At 37.7% G+C, this 26636-nt stretch overlaps 1 long non-coding RNA gene across 1 annotated transcript; it reads left to right on the top strand.

The window, feature by feature from the left end:
• The first annotated feature begins 11368 nt into the window (after window positions 1-11368).
• On the top strand, window positions 11369-21632 carry LOC109035924 (uncharacterized). Its single transcript, XR_011900555.1, has 3 exons — window positions 11369-13344; window positions 14955-15045; window positions 20673-21632. It is a non-coding gene; the product is annotated as an uncharacterized lncRNA (long non-coding RNA).
• Window positions 21633-26636: the final 5004 nt, after the last annotated feature.

Genomic DNA, 26636 nt, shown 5'->3' with positions numbered 1-26636 from the left:
AATATCCATGAATTTTTGTTTCGAGTTTTCAAGTCTTTGAAATTCAAAGAAATTTTGTTTCGAGTTTTCAAGTCCTTGAATATCCTTGAATTTTGGAAATGCGCCCAAATACACTTGAAGTCAGTGAATCAGCCTTCGTCAGAATCAGTTCATTCGGAAGACTCCGCGAGCCTATGTAAGGTCGAAAAATCCACATCTTCAATGGCGGCGTTGCAATTTTCCGCTTTCGTTTTATTTTATTTATTTATTTGTTTCTGAAAAAACTACTAAACGTCATTTACGGTCATATCTACAAGAATCCCATATATTCCTGCGGGGCGATTATTGAAACTGATAGACAAAGCTATAGACAAAGATGACATAGGGGGTATGAAGCAATTCTATTGGTTGAAATGGGTGGTTCTCATCGACTAAGGGGGGAAATGATAGACTAACTGTCGGGTTTCTCGTGGGTTGCCGTTACTTAGTCGATTACCTACCTCCTTTGTCCATTGCAACAACCCGTTTCCACCAATAGGATCCCCCCAAATCCCTTTTGTCGTCTTTGTCTATAGCTTTATCTATCAGTTTCAATAATCGGTCCGCTGGCGCGACTCCCGTTAGCGTTATTCACATTAGATTACATAAAATGAACTGCATTTTGCAATTTGGAACTATAAATTCTGGCTTATTTGAAAAAACACTCATGTGCATAGGGAAATTAATGACACATACGTTGTTTTTGAACCGGGCCAGAATTTATAGTTCCAAATTGCAAAATGTAGTCCAAATATTCAGACGAACGTATAAATTTCAGCTCTTGTGAATGTGCTGGAAATGGTTGAAAAAAGGAGAGCGACTAACACTGATTATGAGCTTGAGCACTCAGCATTAGTACTCGATTTAATCAACAGCCTTTCGAGATAAATCTATGCATATTTTTCGAGTGAAAACATGGAAATACGCTTCAAACTCAAGAAGCAGGTATTGCTAATTTCACTGATAATTTATTGACTGTATGAGTTCATGAGCGTACTCTCGTATTGACCACACGCTCAATACAAGGCAGATTCCTCTTCTCTTCTTTTCCTCCTTTCCTCTTTCCTATTTTTCTATGCTCTTCTCCTCTCTCAAAAATGTCTTCTCTTAGGAGGTCTAAATGGCCTTAGATGCTAAAGCACCGCTTTAAAATAAACTTATATTACTACTACTACTACCTTCTTTTCTTCTTTCCTTCTTTTCTCAAAAAAGGCAAGAATGCATCTGGGTGTCTACTAAAACAGGCAGGCCAAAAATCAGTGCTTTTACAGTGCTTTTTCAGTACATTCCCAAAAATTCAGGACCTCCTCAACAGAAAAATTTAGTAAATTTTCAGTACCTTCATTTGACGGAATTCGAAAAATTTCAAAAATTTGAATTTCTCGTTCAAATTGTGACAAAAATAACAATAATTCCGGACCTTCTAGCGGAATTTCCGCACTTTTTCAGTACATCCGGACCGCCCTTAAAAAAGCAGTACTATTTCCGGACTTTTAGACACCCTGATGCACGGAAATAATCTCTTCTTGCATCCATAACGTAGTCCCTCTGACGTAAGGATGTATTTTCATTTCCACAAGAGCCCTGTTCTCCATATAATTCCATGCATTTCAGGGTGCACGCGAAAAAGAGATACGCTCTTACGTCTGAGGAGCGACGATAAAAGATTAGCTTCTTTAAGCCAATAAGAACTTAGAGTCAAACAATAACATTTTAAAGAGTCGCATTATCATATCTCATCGTTGCTCATCGCGTGAAACGTGGTATTGTAAAATTGTGACACTACAGTAAAATATTTCTAAAATTGTACGGCTAAAATGGAATTATGGCCGTGTAAGATGGAATTTTTTATAATTTTAAGACGAATTAGGGTGTCTACTAAAACAGGCGGGCCAAAAATCAGTACTTTTTAAGTACATTCTAAAAAAATCCAGTACCTCCTCAATAGGAAAATTCAGTACTTTCTCGGTACCTTAATTTGACGAAATTCGAAAAATTTCAAAAATTGGAATTTCTCGCTCAAATAAAGACAAAAATGACCAAAAAATAGCAGAAATTCCGGACCTTCTAGCGGAATTTCCGCACTTTTTCAGTACATCCGACCGCCCTTAAAAAAGCAGTACTATTTCCGGACTTTTAGACACCCTGATGCACGGAAATAATCTCTTCTTGCATCCATAACGTAGTCCCTCTGACGTAAGGATGTATTTTCATTTCCACAAGAGCCCTGTTCTCCATATAATTCCATGCATTTCAGGGTGCACGCGAAAAAAGAGATACGCTCTTACGTCTGAGGAGCGACGATAAAAGATTAGCTTCTTTAAGCCAATAAGAACTTAGAGTCAAACAATAACATTTTAAAGAGTCGCATTATCATATCTCATCGTTGCTCATCGCGTGAAACGTGTATTGTAAAATTGTGACACTACAGTAAAAATATTTCTAAAATTGTAACGGCTAAAATGGAATTATGGCCGTGTAAGATGGAATTTTTTATAATTTTAAGACGAATTAGGGTGTCTACTAAAACAGGCGGGCCAAAAATCAGTACTTTTTAAGTACATTCTAAAAAAATCCAGTACCTCCTCAATAGGAAAATTCAGTACTTTCTCGGTACCTTAATTTGACGAAATTCGAAAAATTTCAAAAATGGAATTTCTCGCTCAAATAAAGACAAAAATGACCAAAAAATAGCAGAAATTCCGGACCTTCTGCGGAATTTCCGCACTTTTTCAGTACTTTCGGACCCCCTTTTAAAAATCGGTACTATTTCCGGACTTGTAGACAGCCTGCTAATAGACACCCGGAAATTTTCCTTGTTTTCATTGATGTAAATCATTTCTCGTGTACAAGATTTTCGTTTGACACGTTTAAGCGATGAAGTATCTGATTGACTGTAATAAGAGCCGATCTGATCCATGAAAGCTTAGTCCATACAACAGACAGCATATCGACGGTGTAAGTTCGCAACCGCACGTATCTTGTTTGCGTTGTTTAAAAATCTCCGCTCTTATTTGATTTTTTTAGAGGAGAACAAATCGACATCGTTTCTTGAATTTTTCGCAACATTTTCTTCGCACAGGGAGGAAAAATCACGGCAGTTTTTTAAGGATTGCCATTGAGTAGTTTTCTAATTAAAAATGAAGTATGACAAGAAGTCTGTCGCGTCGCAAACCGAGATACGTGGTTTCGGACTAGCACCGTCGATATTCTTGTGACAGAAAATAGCCTGACGAACTACATAAAAGGTGGTCGCAACATTTGAAACCGGATCCATCGCAATCCGTCAGAAAAACGTCACATAGTTTTTACCATTAAAGTAAACAGAGGACAAACTTTTTGGTTTGCATCCATTACAACTTCGCTGCGCGGTGAAAGTAATTGTTCTTGCCTCTGAAACGGTCATACTCATTGTTGAACCCTTCCCACCAGCTCTACTTCTTCACTGCATAATTGAGGAGAAGTTGGTGTTTCTCAATTATTAAATAAATAAATAATTCCCTCATAATCATGATTGCTAGTCGTCATGTTTACCTTTTTCATTCTAATTACAACGAATCGATGATATCTAGTGTAATGAGAACAAACTGATGGTTTTCCAAATAGAGTCAACTCGAGGGCACTTCATGAGGGAAATTGAGAAAGATACTTGAAAAGTTTCATCGAGTGTATTATTCAGAGATCACAATGATAAGTGACGTCACTGGCTTAGAAATGCGCACCAAGAGATTTTTTATGTTTACTCGCTTTATTGCAACAACTTAAAAGCAGTGTTCTATCTTTGAACATCATGGAAAGTGCTGAGAAGTTTTCTAATTACACGCCAGGGACGCACTGCCTCTCCTAAGAAATTTACGGTAAATTTTTATTTACATACATTTTTACAAAAAAAAAAAAAAAAAAAAAAAAAAAAAAAAAAAAAACAATAATGTCGGAATCACACGCTAAATTTAGCAGCTGAATATGGAAGTCAACAGTCATCGCTTAACAGCTGAAATTTCGCAAATTCGAATTATTTTCATCCAGATGTGTATCAAATCTATTCGAATAGTTCAGACAAATCCGACATTATCCGATGGTCGCTGAGAATCGATGTTGAATTTCGCGCGATACGCGCCAAATTCAGGCATCGGGCCGATGACTTCCACATTCAAGCCGCATTCAGCAAGTGATTGCGGCATAATGGCCTCGTTACACGCTCAAATTTCCGTCTAATTCCGATCAAAAATATGACCAAGATGGCGGTCGAAGTTATCTAGATTGACGAGTAAAATTAATTAAAACAGCGTGTTGATTGAAATAAGCATGAAATAAGCACGTTTGTGGAAATCAGATGAAGGATGAGCCCCGCAGCTCCATCATTCACCATCAAATTTTTGCAGGCCGCAGAAATTTGATGGTAGATGGTGCGCACCAGTCACCATTTGATCGGAAATTGATGGAAATTTGAGCGTGTAATCATAGCATAAGGAACGTGGCCCGAACTGTACGGCCTGTGTCACACTATCAAAGCTAGCCATCAAAATATCAAGGCTAGGTGTCGTGATTGGCTCATTCGATAACTTGGACCAATCACAGCACTTGACCTTGACATTTTGATGGAGTATTTTGATAGTGTGACACTGGCTTATGTAACGAGGTGGTAAAATAATACTGTCCCACACTGCAGAGTTCAACATTTTTGATTCAAGTTGAAACACAGATTAGTCCAGATCGCTAACATCCAATCTAGCCAATGCTTAGAAAGCGTGAGTAATTTTTGCTTCAAGTTAGGCAACTTTAGAAAATTGATGGCACTACCAGTAGTGAAAGGACTTGACCGGATTGAGAGAAATTTCCTCTTGATTCTGATTATAAAGCTTTAATAAGTATAGATAGTAATGTATAATAATGGTTTTTGATTAAATAAGATTTTATCAAGTACTGTTATGCTAAGTATTCTGTTTCAATATTCTTACAACAGTTGGTAGCAATTAACTGCTCTCATGGGGCCTGGCGGGAATTCAAAACTAGGAACCAAAAGTCTCATTTTGGCAGGATTTGCTTTAATTTTCGGTTTCTAAGGCTTTAAACTTCAAAAATATGATATATTATAATCTGCAAATTTTTTCCATAATGTTATCTACTCAGTATACTGATGAACTCTGATTTGTTTATTTCCACCGATAAAGCACAAAAACATAGCCCGATTATACGAATAAAGAAGGAGAATTAATTAAAATACGGGTAAACAAGGCTAAAAATTATTGCAGGGTGTCTACAAGATTTTTCAGAATGAAATTCCCTGACAATTCCAGGTTTTCCATGACAAAAAATGACAAAATTCCCTGACTTTTTGGGTTTAGCCATACGATGAGCTGGTTAAAAAATATTTAAAAAAAAACTATCCTTAGGAATGACCCCGTAAAGTCATATTCTGAATTACCATGGCGTTGGAAGGAGTTGAGTAATACTTTTGAAAGGAACGAGATCCTAAATACTCAAAATAAAGCTAATTCCAAAATGGTATACTCAGAGCAAAATTCAACTCCAAAATTTAATTTTTAAGCTCTACTACGCTCTCTTTGTGACATATCGCCCCGTATACTTTGGAAAATTCAAACTATAGTTTACCCTGGAGGTTTCATAAATATTGGCATATTACTTAGTGCCCTGAAAATACAAGTCTCTTTTTTTCAAAATATAAAACAAGGGTTGTAAATGTGCCTAACTCAGGCAGATTTTGCTATAATCAAGAGGAAATACGAGTCTCTTCTCGATTTTAGGTAAATTTGCTTGATTCGGATTTTTTTTTTTTTTAAGAAAAAAAAAAAAAAAGTCAATTAATTCAATAGATTCCATTCCTTATATGACCTATTGTTGGTACTGAATTTGTCTTAGACTCAACAACCAATAGTATTCTACAGGTGGATGCACCAGTTGTGAACATGTTTATTTAAGAACCAGAAAAATTTCATGCAAAATGCAGTTGACATTAATTAAATATTTCTTTACTCAGTTAAAGAAAAACTAAAATTCCAGCACTTTCATTAAATTTCCTAACTTACTGAAAAAATTGATTAACCGTCATGAGCGGAACTAGGAATTTTTTGTGGGGGGGGGGGGGGACACAGAAGGATATATGGCTTGGGCTAAGGGGGGTCTGCGGCCCGATTATTGAAACCATGTCAGCCCGACTTGACAAGATATAGCCCTATCTCAACCATGCAATATATCGCAATTCGATGTCTTATCGGCTGGTTTAAATTCAATAATCGGCCCGCTGGAGGGACTCCCCCACCTGCAGAGGGGGGTCCAGGGGGTCTCCCCCGGAAAATTTTTGAAAATTAGAACGTCTTGGGAGCAATTTAAAGCCATTCTCAATGAAAAATTAAATGGAATTAAATATTAAAGATGACAGAAATTTTGCTGACTTGTTTTAAATCTTACTGAGGGTTTTAATTGAATATATTTTAATTTAACTCTCGTGAAAACATTATTGCGCTAAAATGCGCGAAAAACTACAACCGGATACAGTCAAACTGCATTCCATGTTCCTTACTCGGAGGAAGCTGCTCTCTTTGCAAGTAATTTTCATTTTTCTGACATCTTTGATCGATTACATTGGGATTAAACCCATATTTATTACATTCCATATGCCTTTTACCTCAAAGTTAATTATTAGCTTGGTCCTTGACATTTTTGGAAGGGGCCAATCAGCATTGTGGGGGGGAGGGGGGCCCTATTTCCGCCCATGTTGACCATCTGCTCAAAACTGGGGCACTCACCTTAGAAAAATCTAAATAAAAATGCAAAGTCACTCAAAACACACATTAGCGAACCTAGCGGCCGTGTTGCAAACTGGTTGAACAAAGCAGTTTACATTATCAGCCACGCGAGCGCGCTACTCGGCCAATTCGGCTATGACGAGCAAAAATAGCCGCGGAATGTTCGAATTGCGAAAATTCCCTGACTTTCACCAGTTTTCAATCGAATTCCCTGACTTTTCCCGGTTTTCCAGACAGTGATCAAATTCCCTGATTTTTCCCGGTTTTCCCGGTTTTCCAGACCTGCAGACACCCTGTATTGAAACACTCAAAGGCAGGACGTTTCGAGCTGCTACCAGCTCATTTTCAGCTGCAAAAACACATAAAAACAAGTAAAAAATTGAGTGGCGACCTGACCCCAGCCGTTATTATGAGTGGTTACGTGATAACGGCTGAGGTCAGGTCGCCACTCAATTTTTTACTTGTTTTTATGTGTTTTTGCAGCTGAAAATGAGCTGGAAGCAGCTCGAAACGTCTTACCTTTTAGTGTTTCAATAATTTTTAGCCTTGTTTACTCGTATTTTAATTAATTCTCCTTCTTTATTTATTTCCACCTTAATTATTTAATCTGGAAATATTGAACCACATAAATTCTACTGAGAAACTAATTCTTGAATTCTTCGGAACGTTTCATCCCACAAAAATCTGAAAAAGAAGTATTCTCCCGCCGAAAATCTGCTGAAAATAGCCAAAATTTCAGTTTGGTTCCTAGTTTTAAATGCCCATGGATTTTCCCGCCAATGGCGCTCACAAAACTACTCACGCTCCTCCGCCGATGTTAGCGATCTGGACTAATCTGTGAGTTGAAATTGATAAACTTTTCGGCCTCGTTTCCCGGAAAATAGTGTTTACCCAGCACAATTTTACCACCTCGTTACATACGTGTTTATGAATCGACTTCAGTGTTTTAACTTCTGTTAAGTCAACTTAAGTCGACTTAACAACTTCCGAAAAAATTTCAGCGCGTGTTCAGCCGGTATCCCACGATCAAACTGAAGCTATCGAACTAACGAGGTTAGATGTTGTGATTGGTCCCAGACATCGAACCAACCAATCGCAACACCTAACCTTGAAAGATCGTGGTCCAGTTTGATCGTGTGACCCAAGCTTTTGGGGAAAGTAAGAGCTGGGAAAACGCAAACACTTACCTTAGGTTAAAAAGTGAGGTTAGAATCAAGAATTCCCATACATGTCGTACGGAGAAAGAAAAGGCCATTCCAGTCTCGCCGGACCTGGAACACAGACAGACTCATGTAAACAAAAACTCGGGCGAGGCGCAAACAATTCGAGTAAAATTAATTACCACCAATTAGGAACGACCATTAAACTGGTTGGCTTTCATTAACGCAAAGCTGCCGATTTTACGCTAAAGTTCGCCTGATTCTAACAGCGTTTTAAGGGTGTTCTTGAAAGAATCTCCAAGAAAGACATCACTGCACCAAGTTCACCACTCATCAATGGATGATAGGTACTAGGCGCCGCGGCTGTGGCTTTCACATCGATGCCAAACTTCAAGAAATAAAACTGTGACGGCGCGTATGAAGTCTCCCAAAGTAATATTCGAAAGAATGCTGCCGGAAGTACATCAGCACATTAGGAGATGATGAAGATTAGATGTCTAATCTCACTTATTGTTAGTAAACATTAGGACTTAAATAAATTTTGACAGGGAAAAATTAAGATTTGAAATAAAACTGTGTATGCGGAGCTTGGAGGACAAGGCGCATAAGTGCAGTTTTGGGAAAAACTGAGATTTAATGATTTCAGGTATAATCAGTCTTAATGCACATTCTGAGAAAAATTCGCTCCCAAATTCAAATTTTTAAGCATCAAGAAGTCAGTTTGATCATTCATTCCGCCGTAGGGATCCGTGTAATTTCGAAACTTCAAACATACTGGAAATAGCAAAAACTTCACTTATGCACCTTGTCCTCCAAGCACCTCATATAATGTTCATTTTTGGGGGAACAAAGGCTTACATTAATCCCCATGACAATGCAACAATGATTGTATACATGCGCATTTCTTCTCGTGTAGGGTGCTGTATCCAAAAAAGTAAGAGTGTCACGAAAAAATAAACAAAAAACAAAAAAAACAAAACAAAAAAAAACAAACAAACAAAGAAACAAAAGTTTTAAAATTGATGCCTGTGCTGTTATAGGAAAAAAAAGAGCCGTATTTTTCCAGCGACGCTACCATGGGTATTTCGATTGTCACGGTGCAAAACCGCGGAAATCCGTTTGCTAAGTAGCAGACTTCCTGTCATACATTATTTTCTCTGAGGTAAACTATTCAAAGAGATGTCTTGAGACTTCTTGATTTTCCTTCTTTGTTAGAAGAATATTCTGTTAAAATTCCGAGCTGTAAAATTTCTCTTCGAGAAAATAAAGTGGGAGCGGAAATTTTGAAAAAATGTAATGGAGATAAGTGGTTTTCCACTTCGGCCATCGATGCGCTGTTTGGTCGGAAAGGTCGAAACACGCGATACAATTATTCCGACTTCCATGCAGATAAAATTGCATATCCACTGAATGAAGGAGAACGTGAACTATTTTCGACTGACTCAGAGAGACTTTAACGCGGAGTAGAAAAGTCGGATGGGGCGAAGCAGGTGATAACTATTCAGACTTCCTAGAAGATAAAATTGCACATCAAGAAAATAGAGGAGACCATGGTGTTCTATATTGTCTCAACTATTCGGTTCGTGTAACCGACTTGTGAGGTTCAAGGAACTTATGAAAGAGATTCGGTTACATCGAAACAAATCGAATTTATTTTAAACAGTGAACGCTTAACGCATTGATTTCTACAAAAACTCATGACACGGTAGTTGAAATTTCGCAAAAAGTAATGCGAACGTACTGATTTTTAAAAAAATACTGCAAAATCAGCTCTTCAGGCACTTTCAGATGAAGCAATAAAAAATTGGCGTGCAAATTCTCCATTGAATTGAGCATACAAAACTAGTGGGAAAGCGTTGAATTTTTGAGAAGTTTTCTACTAAAGCGTTGAATATGAGAACATTAATGTCACAGCGTTTAATTTTTAGAAAATTACTGCAAACGCGCTAATTTTTGGTGAAAAGTATTGCGAATGAATAGCATGGGCCGAAGAACTTTCTGCACCCCTGCAATGTTTGACACACTCGATACTTCCTGATGCGATTCCGATTTTCCTAATATTTTCCTGATTTGTCCTGATGACATTAAAAATATTGGTATTTTCTGGTTTTAACCGACGGTAGATACCCTGCTTAAAATTAGTCTGTATATAACCAGTATGACCGCTCCATTTTCGTCTTGAATTCTCTGTCTCTACCTTTAACTATTAATTTCAAATATCAGCCTGTTAGCATAATTTTTGAAGCCGAAAACTTATACTATTTATGCCGTGAGCCCTGTAATGCGCATACACTTATGGGTCTCAGGACTCATGTCTTAATGCACATAGTTCCGTTTGGTAGAAATACGTTCATTTTGTCATTCCCTGGCGAATCCTACTTTTTCCCTGTCTTAGACAGCGGACCGCAGTCTTCAATAATCGGCCGTTTCAATCAATAGGATCGCTATATTTTTTCTTAGTCTTCTTTATCTTTAACTTTGTCGATCAATTGCAATGATCAGGCCATTGCCGGTCATATTTCTATAAAAAATCGAATTCCTTGATCAATTTTCCAACCTTGAAACGAGCTTACGTCCCTCCATTAAAGGATCGACGAATCAAGACATTATCACGCATCAAATCGTCGCTCCTCCGACGAAAAGACACATCTCAATTTCCACATGAGCTTTATTTTCCATACAAATCCATGCTTCCAAGACTCATGCGGAAATTGTTATACGCCCATACGTCAAAAGAGCGACGAAATGACGGTCGACGTCTACGACGATCTGGCAAGGCGGGAGCCCAGGATGTTGCGTACGAGATGAGGATGAGATGAATGGCTATAGGTGAAAGCATCTCTTCATCGAGGCGGTCATCGCATGGTGCATTCGAGCATTCGTGTCGGCGCAATTGCCCTTTCGGGGAAATGCATCCTGATCATCTTGATTGAGACGCATCGGATGCGCGGGTCCGAGAGGATTTCACAAAGCTCAATCCAGGCAACATGACAATAGCACATTAAATCCAAGTCTTAGTGTCTAATTCTGTTGTGCTAAGGAAGAACGCCGTATGCGCCTTCAGACGTTACCAAATTTCTTTAAACAAAAACCGGATTCACTGGAAGAAAAAAAAAAACAGTGGATCTAGAGTCCAGACTCTTAAAAACATCGACAAGAAAAAGTACTCTTGATTCAATCAGAATCTAGCTTAAATCAAGAAGAAAGCCTCTTAACTTAAGCGGATTTCCTATTGATTCAAGCAAAAATCCGATTGAATCAGGAGTATTTTTTCTTGTCAATGTTTTCAAGAGTCCGGACTCTAGATCCAATGTGTGTTTTTTCCAGTGTTGGCTCAGTTGCGCTGGTCACAGAATCATGTTTTGTTGCTTGATTATTGCGGTTCGCCTAAAATTAATATGATCGGTCCTAACAGCAACTTTCGACGTTCAATATTAACCGAGATATCGCCTTCTCGAAAGCTGGAATTTGACGTCATCCACCGCGGTAGTGACACCCTTCGTTTCTTCCACCTCGCTTTTATCAGTCAGCGATGAATTGGTTCCTAAGCGTGATACTTGGATGAAAGCAAGGTGAAAAAAACCAAGGGTGTCACCACCGCGATGGATGACATCCAAAACCTGTCTTTTCAAAAGACGATATCTCGATTAATATTGAACGAAGAAAGATGCTGTTTGGACGGATCTTACTATTATTATAGCTGATCTACAAGAATCAAGCATCAAAACGCGATTCTGTGACCAGCGCAACTGGCCCATTAAGTGGGGAAATTGTGAATATTTTCCCCCAAATCTTCAGACGATTTTGTACGCAATTTAATCTAAATATCTGAAATTGTAAAGGAAAAAAAATGGACCGCGTTAAACAGAAAGGAACCAAGCCACATCAGCTATTGCCAAATTTAATCAGGCATTTTAATTTTTCCCATAAAAACGGTTTTGCGGATTTTAGTGTAAATTTCAGTGAATTTTCTCCGGAGTACGAGGCGAATTCCTTAAAATTTTCAAAGGAATCCGCACAAACGTTCTCTCGTAAAAAATTAAATTGCCCCCTTAAATTTGGCAATAGCTGATGTGGCTTGGTTCCTTTCTGTTAAATAAACGCGGTCCAAATATGTATGGATGTCGTAAAAAATACATGCTTTATCGAGGAAAATTCGGCAATTCTCGAATGTTCATATGACGTTCTTCCTTAGCACGGCAGAATTCAAGCCGAGTCGATTGCAATCAAGAAATGCCGTGAAGGAGGAGTGGATTCTAGATTTTTCCTATGTGATTTATGTTATTTTTGAGTCATTTAAACACTTGAATTCGTATGTGGTACGCCCGTGGCAAGGGTTCGCGACGACCCACACCTACGCAAGAAAGGGAGGCACGCTTGAAATGACAAATTTTTCGAGGGGGGGGGGGGGGAGGGGGGTGTCTGGAGGTAAACGACATCTAGGGCAAAAGGAGGAGAGGTCAAAGGTCGGGGAAAATGGGCTATGTGATTCATGGACGAACCCTCAATACTTTTCAGCAAAAAAAGGAAAGGTGTGAAAAGTGAGAGATGAATAATAATCCGGGAAATCCAAAAACCCTCATTATTTATTGTAATAATTGGACGTATTTCTATCAAACGGAGCTATAAGCAATATGACATGAGCCCTGTTATGTATATATTCTTATGGGTCTCAGGGCTCATGACTTAATGCACATAGTTCTGTTTGATAGAAATACGTCCAATTAGTTTTCAGTTCAATGAAGATATTTTCTTTTGTGAGCTTGTACCGCTTTCACCGCGGGGAAACCCGAAATGTAGGGATATTTTGGAAATCGAAGCCACTCTTTTGTTTTCGAGAAGAACAAGGAAAAAGTTGGAGACCTCGAGGGCTCGGAACTTTCGTTACTTTGGTCAATCGAAGTCGCGCAGCCGTAGGGGTTGAGCTAGAGCTCAACCCCTAGGAGGATAATCAAATCGGAAGTATATTTTATCGGAAATATATTCATCTCGGGACCGCGTGCATGTGATAGTCGTGTGCTTCAAGTGTATTACCATCAGTGTAGTTTCGTGTTCGGTACTATACTTTCGTGTTCGCTACTAAATTTTCGTGTTCGCTACTTTATTATTAAAATTTCTCTCTGTGAACTATTTCGAAGGTGCAGTGAATAGTTGAACAACCTTACTATTCGAAAGTTTTCTACCCGCCGAAAGTTTTAGTCTGCAAGCCTCTACTTTTTCCGTCCAGTGCGATAGTTTGCCGTGTTTTACAATAAGTGGAAGTAGTATTTGTCACTCGTGTCGGTTGTCATCGTGCGAATTTTCGGTAGTGTCTTTTCAGTGATATTCCAGTGAAATTTGACTTGAGGATATCGTTTCGGAAGTCATTTTGCTCACGTGTATTCCTCAGCGTTGATTCGGTAAGTCGCTTGATGTCATCAACAAAATGTTTTTTTTTTTCTTTTTTTCTTTTTTTACGAGAGAAGTGTGGTTACATTTATTAGCGATAACTTAAGTAGTGTGAAACCACGTATTTCCAGTAAAAATGCTACCATTTTATTTTTTCGAGGAAAATTAAGTCGACTGTTTGGCTTGATATCTTTACAGAACACTGGAAAAAAAACACATTGGATCTAGAGTCCAGACTCTTGAAAACATTGACAAGAAAAAATACTCTTGATTCAATCGGATTTTTGCTGGAATCAAAACGAAATCCGCTTAAATTAAGAGGCTTGGTTTTTAATTTAAGTTAGATTCCGATTGAATCAAGAGTACTTTTTCTTGTTGATGTTTTTTTTAGAGTCTGGACTCTAGATCCAATGTGTTTTTTTTTCCGTGAATATATTGCTAAAAGCGAGGAAAAATCGAGGTAGTTTTCAAGGAATAAGTTGACTAGTTTTACCAAGAAAAAATAAAGTGCCTAACAGGAGGTCCGGGACGTCGCAGACGGAGATAGGTGGTTTCGCACTTCGGCCATCAATATATAATTTGAGAATCCCTGTGGGCGATAATCTTTTGATTTTCTCGAGATTTTTTTCACAATCAGTGGAATTATCGAGGTATTCTGCGTATTGAAATGTGTTGCAATTTTTTGCATTTGCGAATTACCTAACTTCTTCATAAACCGATGGCCAAAGTGGAAAATCATGCATTTCTATTGTGGTGTCATAAAATTTCCACCTTTATTTTATTTTTTCGAAGAGAAACAAGCAAACTTCATAGCTTGAAATTTATACAAAGTATTCTGCAAACATTGAAAAAAAATCACGGAAGTTTTAAAGAAATTAGGTAGACCAGTTCCCCCGAGAAAAAATGAAGTATGACAGAAAATGTGTTGAGTAGCAGACGGAAACGCGTGTTTCTACACTTAAGGTGATTTGATGGACGCCATATTTTGTGTCAGAACGGCATGCGATATATCGCATCAATTGGTTCCATTTTTTCAGCTACTCATCATTTTTCTCCAATTTTGAGATCGCGATTCTGTTGTCAGGAGACTAAAGCACTCACTTACCAATTTTAACAAAGAAATTCAACGTAATAAAGGCGTGGTTTTTTTAGAGAGAAAACATCACATTCGATACTGGTATCGAAACTGCACTTGAATGCGATGTTTTCTCTCTAAAAAAACCACGCCTTTATTACGTTGAATTTCTTTGTTAAAATTGGTAAGCGAGTGCTTTAGTCTCCTGACAACAGAATTGCGATCCCAAAATTGGAGAAAAATGACGAGTAGCTGAAAAAATGGAACCAATGGATACGATATATCGCATGCCTATCTGACACTAAATATGGCGTCCATCAAATCTCCTTAAGTCGTCGATATGAAAATGTTTAATCGTTGAAAATTGATTATTATTGAATACAATATGTGAGAATATTGTAGTTTTGTGGTAAAAAAGCAGTTTTATTCCATTATTTTTCAACATAATTTCAATTTATTTGTTAAGCTGTTCCATATACTAGACAATGTGCAACAATGCGTTACGTTGAATTTATCTCTAAAAGGGTTTAATTTTTTTCTTTGCAGCCAACATTCGAGAAGGCGATGAACGAGGATGGAAATCTTCACCCTACGCATCAGAGCTGTTCCTGACCTTGCAGATCATCGCTTCTTCACGGTAAGATCTCTCAAGCTTCCTCTTATTTCGAAAATTAAGGTGATTCGATGAACGCCATATTCTGTGACAGAACGGCATGCGATATATAGCATCGATTAGTTCCATTTTTCTCGAATTTTGAGATCGCAATTCTATTGTCAGGAGACTAAATAATTCACTTATCAATTTTGATGAACAAATTCGAAGTATTAAAGGCGTGAGGAAAATAGAGGAAAAATACTGCATTCGAATGGGATATTTTGTCTCATAAAAAAAGCCCACGACTTCAGTACGTTGAATTTGTTTGTCAAAATTTGGTAGGTGAATTCTTTAGTCTCCTGACAACAGAATTTCAAAAACCTCAAAATTCGAGAAAAATGACGAGTAGCTGAAAAAATGAAACCAATCGACGTGATATTTCGCAAGTCGTTCTGGCACAAAATATGGCGTTCATTGAATCACCTCAACTTCTAATGAATCGGTTACTGTCAATAATTTCAATTTTTGAAATGGGCTGCTAAAAATTTTGAGGGGCTTGGAGGACAAGGCGCATAAGTGCAGTTTTTGAAAAAGTTGAGATTTTAATGATTTCAAGTAAAACTAGTCTAAGTGCATATTTTGTGAAAAATTCCCTCTCAAATTTTAATTTTTAAGCTTCAAAAAGTCAGTTTGAACTTTCTTTCCGCCATAAGGATCCGTGTAATTTTGAGACTTCAAATACATATTTCTCGATAATGGTTTCAAGTAAAACTAGTCTTAGTGCATATTTTGTGAACAATTCCCTCTCAAATTTTAATTTGTAAGCTTCAAAAAGTCAGTTTGAACTTTCTTTCCGCCATAAGGATCCATGTAATTTCGAGACTTCAAACACATATTTCTCCAGGTAGCAAAAACTGCACTTACGCGCTTTGTCCTACAAGCCCCTCATTCTTCCTCAACGCTGATCATCGCCGCTGTCATCATTCAGGCGATTTTAGGTAAAATCAACTTAAGGTGATTCGATGGACGCCATATTTTGAGTCATGAATGGCATGCGATATATCGCATCAATCGGTTCCATTTTTTCAGCTACTCGTCATTTTTCTCCAATTTTGAGATCGCAATTCTGTTGTCAGGAGACTAAAGCACTTACTTACCAATTTTAACGATGAAATTCAACGTAACAAAGGCGTGGTTTTTTTAGAGAGGAAACATCGCATTCGATACTGATATCGAAAGTGCACTCGAAAGCGATATTTTCTCTCTAAAAAAACCACGCCTTTACTACGTTAAATTTCATTGTTAAAATTGGTAAGCGAGTGCTCTAGTCTCCTGATGCACAGTATTGAGATCTTAAAATTCGAGAAAAATGACGAGTAGCTGAAAAAATGAAACTAATTGACGCGATAAACCGCATGTCGTTCTGACACAAAATATGGCGTCCATCGAATCCCCTTAACTTCTAATAAATCGATTACCGTCAATAATTTCAATTTTTGAAATGGGCTGCTAAAATATTTGAGGGTCTTGGAGGACAAGGCGCCTAAGTGTAGTTTTTGAAAAAATTGAGATATTGATGATTTCAAGTAAAACCAGGCTTACTGCATATTCTGTGAAAAATTCCCTCCCAAATTTCAATTTTTAAGCTTCAGAAAGTCAGTCCGAACTTTCATTCCGCCATAAGGATCCATGTAATTTCGAAGCTTCAAACACATATTTCTCGAGGTAGCAAAAACTGTATTTACTTGCTTTGTCCTACAAGCCCTCATTCTTCCTCAACCAGTGGCGTGGCGTGAATTGCGATATATCGATTGCTATGCCCTTTAAACGTATGGAAAAGGATCGATAAACAGGGTGTTCGCAGCGAACACCTTAATAATCGATTCTCTACCATACGTTTAAATGGCATAACAATCGATACATCGCAATTCACGCCACGCGACTGTCCTCAACGCTGCTCATCGCCGCTGTCATCATTCGGGCGATTTTAGATAGAATCAACTTAACAGCATTTGACGGTGCCTAGTTTTTCCTGATGTTCTGTTTCTGTAATACTGCAGAACTACGGAACATACTGCCTTGAAACTGTCTTATTTTTCCATGATTCTGCAGAATAAACTATTCACTGAATTCGTTGCGACAGGATTCAGCTTCATTTTGTCATTTCCCGGACGAAGAAACGTAACTCCATTCCAAGGTTGTCAAATTCATTCAAAGAATTCAATTTTTCACAAACAGGAGAATGCGAAATTTTTGTCAAAAGTCTTTTTTCGTTTTTCATGAGATCAGCGGAAAAATCAGTGAAATGTACAATTGGTACCTAACACTTTCCTTTACAAATTCAAATTTACGAGGCGAAATCTGGCAACAATGAAATGGACCACATTTTGCAAAAAGGAACCACTATTTCTGGCTCATTTTAGAAACAACGTATATGCCATTGGTTTCCCTGTGCAGAACGGTGGTTTTATGGAAGAGTCAGAAATAGTGGTTCCTTCTTGCAAAATGTAATCCAAATGTAGTTATGTTCTTTCGTGGGAGGTAACGACGAATTGGACTGCATTTTGCAATTTGGAACTATAAATTCTGGCTCATCTGAAAAAAAACACTTATGTGCATAGGGATACTAATGGCACATGCGTTTTTTTTTAAACCGGGCCAGAATTTATAGTTCCAAATTGCAAAATGCAGTCCAATTGAGGGAGGAAAATAGATTAAAAAGCCTCCCAATGAGTGGCCCCGTTTCGTCGCTCCTCTGACGAAAGGGCGAATCTCAATTTTCTCGTGAGCCCTGGGTCACATTCAAATCCATGCTTTCTGCGGTTCATGTGAAAAAGAGATACGTCCTTATGTCAGAGGAGCGACCTTTTTTGACACCCGGGGATTTCATTCGTACGTGACCGAAATGAAACCTTATGATGAGACAAGCCTCCGGTAAAAATTTTAGCTTGAGGATACGTTTGGTTTTGGACAGTGGCGTGGCGTGAATTGCGATGTATCGATTCTCATGCCATTTAAAGCTATGGTAAAGAATCGATTATTAAGGTGTTCGCTGCGAACACCCTGCCTATCGATCCTTTTTCATAGGTTTAAATGACATGACAATCGATATATCGCAATTCGCGCCACGCCATTGGTTTTGGAGCTACAGTGTTGCAAAGTTTGCATGTTTGCGTCTTAAAAATCTTCATATTTTTGAAGAATTTCTTCCAAAAGCCAATTTCAAAGTAATGTAAGTAACAAGTAATGTAAGTTTCAAGTAAACATGACGCATAACTGAAAAATTATAAGAAAATCCGTAGTAAAAGTTTCAAATTGTGGATGAGCCGTTAACGCACAACGTTGCAAACATTACATTCTTGCTCTTTAAAAATACCCATTTTTTATTGTTTTGTATATTGTAGCAGTATTTGAGACATAAAATATACAATAAGAGATACTCGCAGACTCATAGTAAAATTTATATCAGTATACGATAATTTTATGCAATGCAGCGTTGCAAAGTTTAGACGTATAGCATAGATTTAATCAGTATACGATAATTTTTGGCAATACAGCGTTGCAAAGTTTACATCTTTCATCTGTGAAAATGTCTACTTTTTCTTGTTATTGTATTGGAGACAAGATACAATATGAGTAAATGGTTAATAGTGTGAAGCGAAATGTGGAGGCTTTATGTTGATCCTGGGTGACAATTGCATTAAAATAACATCGTTGCAAATTTTATCTGCTTTTCTTTTAACATTCGATTGTATAAAATTAGTTAAAAGTAAGGATACTTCCAATAGTAATTTTACTTTTAAATGTAATTCCAGAGGATTTTTGGAATACAATGGATGATTCAGCATCAGCGTTGCCTTCAAGATCTGAAATATTCTGCCAGACTTAGTTGCAAATTCAACCTTTTTTAGGTGTAATGAAGAAACTAACATAGAATATGGAGGCGTTTGGTTTTTTTAAGTAGAAATAAATCTTGATATAGACGATACATTCATTATCCCTTAAAAAACTTAGTATGTTGAACGTAAGAATGAGAGATTTTGAAAATAAAGAAGTAAAAAAAAAAAAATAATAGAATAGTAAAAAAAAATAATAATAGAAAAAGGATAAAAGAAAGAAGGAAAAATATAGTAAATTTTAAAAGAATAAGAACATTTAATAAATAATAAATTTAATGAAATAAGTAAAAACAAAAGAAAATAAAAATTAAATAAAAAAAATAAGAATATTAGAATAAATATTAAAAAAAAAAAAAAAAATAAAAAAAAAAAAAAGAAAAAAAAAAAAAAAAAAAAATGCAAAGTAAATTAAATGAACGAAAAATAATAAATACACCAACAAAACAATAAAATATAATTTAAAACCTAAATAGAATATTTAAATCACTGTTGCGTTAATGTATAAAAAAACCCAGGCGCCTCCTTAAGAGAGAATTTTAAAATTATTTAAATATGACTTTTGGAGGGTGAAAGTTTAAAATTGGCATCATGTTGAGGCGTTTTCTATAGATTTGAAAGCAAGGCAGGACTGATACTGAAGCATCACATGAATAAAATATTTTGAAGGAAGAAGATAAAAAACTATAAAAAATACAAAATAAAAAAAAAAAAAAAGAAAAATAATGTACGGTAGAAAGTCATATAAAATTGAAAGAAAAAAATGTCAATGTAAATAAAAAAATAAGCAAAATCAAATAACTACTGGAAGCATCTTTATTTTAAAATCGTCTATTATTTATTGCTTGGAGAGAATTGTGAATAAACTTGGCGAAAGTATTATTGCAAAAACCAATTGTCACTTGGAACAGACATCAGACCTTGATATTTTGGCTTGATATGAGGGATGATACCCATTGATTTTATCTTAAACTGGAAAAAAAAAATTTAAAAAAAAATCATATTTCGTTGAGTTCAAAATTGTAAGCTTGGCAACGCTGTATCACTACAAATCAATCTTACATCTGCAGATAACGTAAATGGTTTATTTCATAAAAAAAAAAAAAAAAAAAACAAAAAAAAAACAAACAAAAAACAAACAAACACTGAACTTAAAAATAAAAACATTTTTAAAGCTTATATACATAAACTTTACAACGCTGTATCGTTAAATCTATACTTACACTCGCGGTAAAACTTTTACACAAGAATAATCTTATCATAGAATTTCAGCTAAACCACATTATCATACCTTTAGGTGGTCAATAAGTTCGTTTTTTAATTCAAAAACGGAACAAAATGAGCATTTTTATAGGTCTGTGATGTCAAGTTTGCAACGTTGTATCAACAGAATTAACAGCTTTAACGTAGAAAAATTATTTATTATTAACGTATTTTTTTAGAAAAATGTACACTGACTGTTGATAAAATGTCTTAAAATATCATGAAACATTCAATGACAGTTGTTTACAGAAAGTAAGATTTTAGAAAAATGTACACTGACTGTTGATAAAATGTCTTAAAATATCATGAAACATTCAATGACAGTTGTTTACAGAAAGTAAGATACTTGATAATACGATAATCTTTAAAGCTTAAATATGGAAACTTGTCAACGCTGTATTTCTGAAACCAGACGTATCCTCAAGCTAAGATTTTTACTGGAGACATGGGTCATCATAGAGTAAAGTAACAATATGTAACAATTTTGGATGATTATTCATGAATTTTCAGAGTGCCTCGTGTCTTTGGAAGAATTTTTGACGAGCCGGGGTCTAAAAGTGCGTCGTGGTGGAAATTAACTGTTAAACCTTGTTAGGTTATCGACTGCTTTACTTCCTTCTTGCCTTCAATCTGGTGAAGATTGAGCAGAGAGCGCCGAGAGCGGTCCGAGTCAACGTTACTTAATTTGAACTAAATTTTGCAATTCGGAGCTACAATTTCTGGCTCATCTATAAAAACACTTACGTGTATATGATACTATGGGTACTTACGTTGTTTCTAAACTTGAGACACAAATTTTAGTGCTCAATTGCAAAATGCAGTCCATTTGTGTGTGGATCTGTGTAAAAAGAGCTTCTCCTCCGGGAGAAAATTATTCTTAACTTTTTGCGAACACATGAACAACTTTTTCTACAACCAAGGAATTTTTGTCTTCAAGCTTCACGACAGTTTTTGAGATTTAGGATCAAATTTCCTGAGTAAAGGAATTTTGTCCCCAGAAAGATAGGTCTCCTCTTACAGATCTGGTCACTAGTAAAAGGGGCCCGGCATATTGTTATGAAAGGTAGCTTCCACATGAATAATAAGTTTTCCTCCGCTCCAATAGCCTCCAGACTCATTTGGACCACATTTTGCAATTGGGAACTATAATTTCTGACTCAGTTTAGAAATAACTTATGAGCCATTAGTTTCCCGACGCACGAAGTGAAAAGTGTTTTTAAGGATGGGCCAGAAATTTTAGTTCCTAATTGCAAAATGTAGTCCATTTAACCCTCGTCTGTCACATGTAAGTAGAACTGACCAGACGTTTAAATGTAAAACTTGTCTCCCGTACGAAGGAATGTAACTCCATTCCAAGGTCACCAAATTGACTCAAACAATTAATTTATTTTACAAAGTTATGCCTGCGCAATTTTCAGGCACAACTTTGTAAGACAAATTAATGAAAATGTGCCTGTGTAATTTTTGTTTTAATTTTGCATGAAATCTCGGGGAAAACTATCAATGAAATTTCCAGTTAACTGAACCGAGGATCTTGAACGTTCCTAACTAGGAACGTTCAAGATCCTCCTACTTAATATTCAATTTGCGAGGGGACATTTGGCAACATTGAAATGAAGTTACGTTCTTTCACGCGGGAAACGATGAGCTCTCTTAAGTTTAGTTTTACTGTGCCGAGGCAAGTGAACCACCAAAACTTTCATTATTGCTATACTAGAGGTTGTTTTGCAAAACGAAAAAATTCCGCCTGAGGTTACTGTTTTACGACTAATATTTATAATCCGTCTTGGTCAATTTTGCTCTTTCAATGACAATTTGTATTGAAAGTGTTGATTTACAACATTATGATAGTAGTTTTTGTGTAATTTTTGGTTTGTTGGGTAGCCAGTGCTATGGGTTAAAATAGACTGTTAACTCACGTTAACTTGAAATTCAGGAACTTAATAGTCGAAGCTTTTCGGCCTCAGCCGTCGTCAGGACTTAGCAAAAAGCACAGTTTGAGACAATAAATGATTAATTTTGATTAATATCAGTTCATACATATGATGAACGAGTGTGTTTCGGTGGAGTTGTGTTTCATTGAGTTTCTTATTGATTCAACGTTATTTCTACCGGAATAAATGATGAAAAATGGACGGCTCGTGCAGTGGCGTGGCGTGCTTTGCGATATATCGGCCATTTAAACCTATGGAAAAGGATCGATAAACAGGGTGTTCGTAGCGAACACCTTAATAATTGGTTTTTTACTATGGATTTAAATGGCATAACAATCGATATATCGCAATTCACGCCACGCCACTGGGATCGCAAGTTCTTCTGTCCTCAGGACTTTTGTCTAGGAATAAGATTCTCGATTATAAATAAGATGCTCAACATTTTTCTATTGCTCACCATTTTGAGACTTTTCCTAACTTCGAATGAAGTGATCGAATCACTTCCTTCGTCAATTCTCTGTCTCGGTGACGGAGTAAGCTTTTGTCTTCTGAAGCACTGTCAGAAGTCTATTACTGGCTACTAGATTCCCTGGGGATCAAATAGACTACATTCTACGATAAAAAAACTACTATTTACGGCTCATTCGTGAAAGTACCTCTTCGTATAGGGTAAAATCAAAGTTTGAGGAGAGGGAGAAGAATAGAAAGAGAAGGAAGAAGATAAGAGAAAGAACAGGAAGAAAAGAGAGGAGAGAGGAGAGAAAAGAAGAGACATGGGAGAAGAAGAAGAGAAGAATAGAGAGAACATAAAAGAGAATAAAACAGTGAAAGCACACAGTAAAACAGTGAGAGGGAAAGCGAGAAGGAAATTGAGATGGAAAGCGCGAAGGAAATTGAGAAGGAAAGCGAGAAGGAAAGCGAGAAGAAAAGCAAGAGGAAAAGCGAGAAGAAAAGTGAGAAGAAAATCGAGAGGAAAAGCGAGAGGAAACGTGAGAAGAGAGAGAAAAGGGTCTGGTGCCGGAGCCTCCTCGTGGTGGACCTGGGACGGGTCTCTGACCCGTGCCAAACGCCGGCAAACTGTTGTGATTCTGCACCCTCCCTCGCCTCTGGTTGTTAGCCCATATCTCTTCACACATCGTAACGAGCAATTTAGGATCAAGCGCATCCTTGGTACGTTATTACCTTGGTTGTTAGCCCATATCCCTAATACGCTCGGGCATGGATCAACCACTTCCTCGGTGCCCTGCTTCGCGGGGCTGTTTACACCTTGGATGTTAGGCCATATCCATTGCAGCCTTGGATCAAGCGGAACCTTGGTACGTTATTACCTTGGTTGTTAGCCCATATCCCTGGCTTACGGAAGAGATCAAGCGGAACCTTAGGAACATGAGGGGAACGATGATCTTCAGAGGACCACTGATAGTAGTTAGGCCATATCCTTGAACCGCGAGGTGCAAGGATCAACCGGTACACAGTGGTCTGAAAATCCCGATCTGTGACCAACTTTGCGCGATTCGTCAGCGACCAATTGCAGGGGTGACCGATCGAAGCCTGGCAATCCTGTACTGGTCAACCTCCGGTATCTGCCGATGCTTGCGCATTAAGTCTAAAGCCGTCATCCCCCCGGGACACTTTAGACCAGGCAAAGTCGGAACCGGAGGGTCGGACGCCTCTCAAACGGGCTGGTGGTTGGGGCGATGTTGCAGATTGAAGTAGGTTTTGATGCAGGAGAGCCGAATACTTCACGAGAGTTCCGGGGCCTCGTGGCTCAGGGTATTCTGTTCTCCTGGGCCGAACAAGCCGGACAAAGTTTCAGCAATCTCTATCTCTGTAGAGAGTATCCAGCTACGAGTTTGTTGTCTCACTGCTGGATCGCACGGTGGTAGAGGAGTTCCCTGCATTCGGTCATTGGCGAATTGTTCACTGTTGTGAGTGAGGGTGCGCCCAGAACGCCGACCCAACTCTTCATGGCATGAGATCTTGAAGAGGTCATGGTTATCCTTACTAAATCTCACTCGACTAAACCTCTGATCTCGTAGGAACTGAGTAGATCCGTTGTGCTTCGTTCGCGCGGGAGTCCGTGTGAAAAAAGCAGAACGGAGAAGAGATCTTAAGGAGGAAACTGGTCGGTCCGGACCGGCTATAGGGCATCCGATCTCGAGTGAAACAAAGGCATGAGCCCCATGCCTTTGTCTTTTAAAATTTCTTCTCAATTTCTTCAAAATTTCTTCAAAATTTTGAATTTCAAATTAACGCAATGCCATGGGAGTTGTAAGTTGGACGATGGAAGCGTTGCCGTCTGATGTCGGTTCCTCCTCGTGGTGGACGGTGGAAACGAGGGTTTTACCCTCGGCTAAACGCCGACAAAATTTGTGCTAGTTTTGGTAGTAATACACAGGGGTCGATACTTCAGTCTATTTGATGTTTCATGACCCCTGGTAGCACCTTCTTCAGATGAATACATCTTTGACTTAAAGTTTTTGACCATTCTCACGATTTCTACAACTTATTCATTCATCTTATTGATTTCTATAATATATTCAGGAGACAAATAATTATATGCCTAGAAAAAACACAGATGATTAACAAATAAAATATCAGAACACATGAATTAGAGCATCTTAGCTTTTTAATCAATACGATTTTGATTTTGGGGCTAAAATGCTCCTTTCTCAAATATAAATATAGAAGTTTTGTAGTGACGAGCGTCCAAAGATTTGCCATTGATTTTGCGTAGAAATAATTTATCAATTGATCGAGATTTAATCTGTTGGAGAAGAGGAGGAAGAGAAAGATAAAGTAGTAGAGAGAGAGAGGAGCAGAAAAAAAAGAGAGAAGAAAAGAAGGTAAGGAAAATGAAGGAGGAGAGAGAGGAGAAAAATTAGGAGAACGGTGTCATACATATGTACTGATTTTTCTTCCAGATAGTGAAGTTAGAAATGCACTTCAGACCTTTTTGATGCGATCATCGTGATTTTTGAGTAAGTTTCTATCCGAAACAACTTAAGACCACACTTTTGAAATGTTTTAATCGAATCCCTCCCATTCTCAAACAACTGGATCTCTAAATTTTCTTCATTATTTCCTCTATTTGTTTATTTTTTGTACATTTCTATTGATCTCTATTTTCTGAGGTGTTAATAACCTCTGTATTCTTACAGCACCCGTGAATAAATGTATTAACTAGAGTCCCTTTATACCCAGAGTTAAGACAACTCACTTTTGGTTGGGCTGAAAGTGGCCTAAAACAAAATCCAATTCTGATTGGTTCTCGCTCATGGAGGCCGAAACGAGTGCACCAAGATGGCGGTACCTCGAATGTGAACAAGAATAATGAAAATATTACCTAATTGTGGTTTATCAAGAGTAAATTGTTATTTCCATCGGTCTAAAATGAAAATAGATTAAGTAATTATTCACAAAACCAATCTAATTTTCGTTTTAATTGATCAATTTGTTGATGTTGTTGTTTTTTGTGTGACAGACATCGCAGGATTCCTGATCCTTATCCCTCAATATCGTTCGTTTGGGTGCACTCGTTTCGGCCTCCATGGCCAGCCAAGGCCGGCTGCCAGTCAGCTGATAATCGAGTTGTCTTAACTCTGGGTATAAAGGGACTCTAGTATTAACCAACCAACCAATTACCTCTTCTTTTCGCTCTGGCAAAAGTTTGCGACCGACCCATTGTGCACGTGGGATAATGTTTACGGTGATTTTAGCGTTCTAAACTCAAAACGTGTTATTGTTGGCCCACTTTACGGCACTATCATTGTGGGCTTCGTTAGCGCTCCTATTTGCATAATGCGCGAATATTATGACCCGGAGGACGTTTTCGAGTGAAGACGTTAACGTCCTCCTCAGTGGCTTGGCGTGAATTGCGATGTATCGATTGCTATGCCATTTGAACCTATGGTAAAGAATCGATTATTAAGGTGTTCGCTGCGAACACCCTGATAATCGATCCTTTTCTATAGCTGTAAATGGTATGACAATGGACCACTAGATAAGGTACGAATTTCAGCATTCTGATACATGTTTCTTAACAAAATTTCACGTAAAAACACGATGCACACAACGAAAATTACCGAAATTAACTCCTTACGAAGATATTTAATAATTCTTGATGTGTGAATTCAAACCACCTGCTCACGAAAACTCAATGCTCTACGTGATTCACATCGCGCGCTGAACGTTTATCATGACAGTTTCTGCGATATAAAAATCTGGCAACCTCAATCTTGACGCTTTGGCTCAGCCATAGCAAATTGCTTATACAGGGTGTCCCAAAAGTCCGTACCCCTCCTCGTAACTTTTGAACGGTAAGAGATAGAAACACGAAACTTTGGGAATGTTTCTATCTTAAAGGGGTCCATCTTCTAGGGGGGTCAAAATTTTTGTCCCCCCTCAGGGGGGGCGCGGGGGCCCCCAACTTTTTTTTTTCAAATGGTAACCCCTATCTTGTGATACATCATTAGAAAGAGCATAAAAAACTAAGAATTTTGGCGCAAACCGCAGATCAATATCTTAATTTTTGACCGAG

Source organism: Bemisia tabaci, chromosome 9, assembly GCF_918797505.1.
Source record: "Bemisia tabaci chromosome 9, PGI_BMITA_v3".
NCBI classification, from domain to species: Eukaryota; Metazoa; Arthropoda; class Insecta; order Hemiptera; family Aleyrodidae; genus Bemisia; species Bemisia tabaci.
This window is presented reverse-complemented; position numbering and strand designations above follow the sequence as displayed.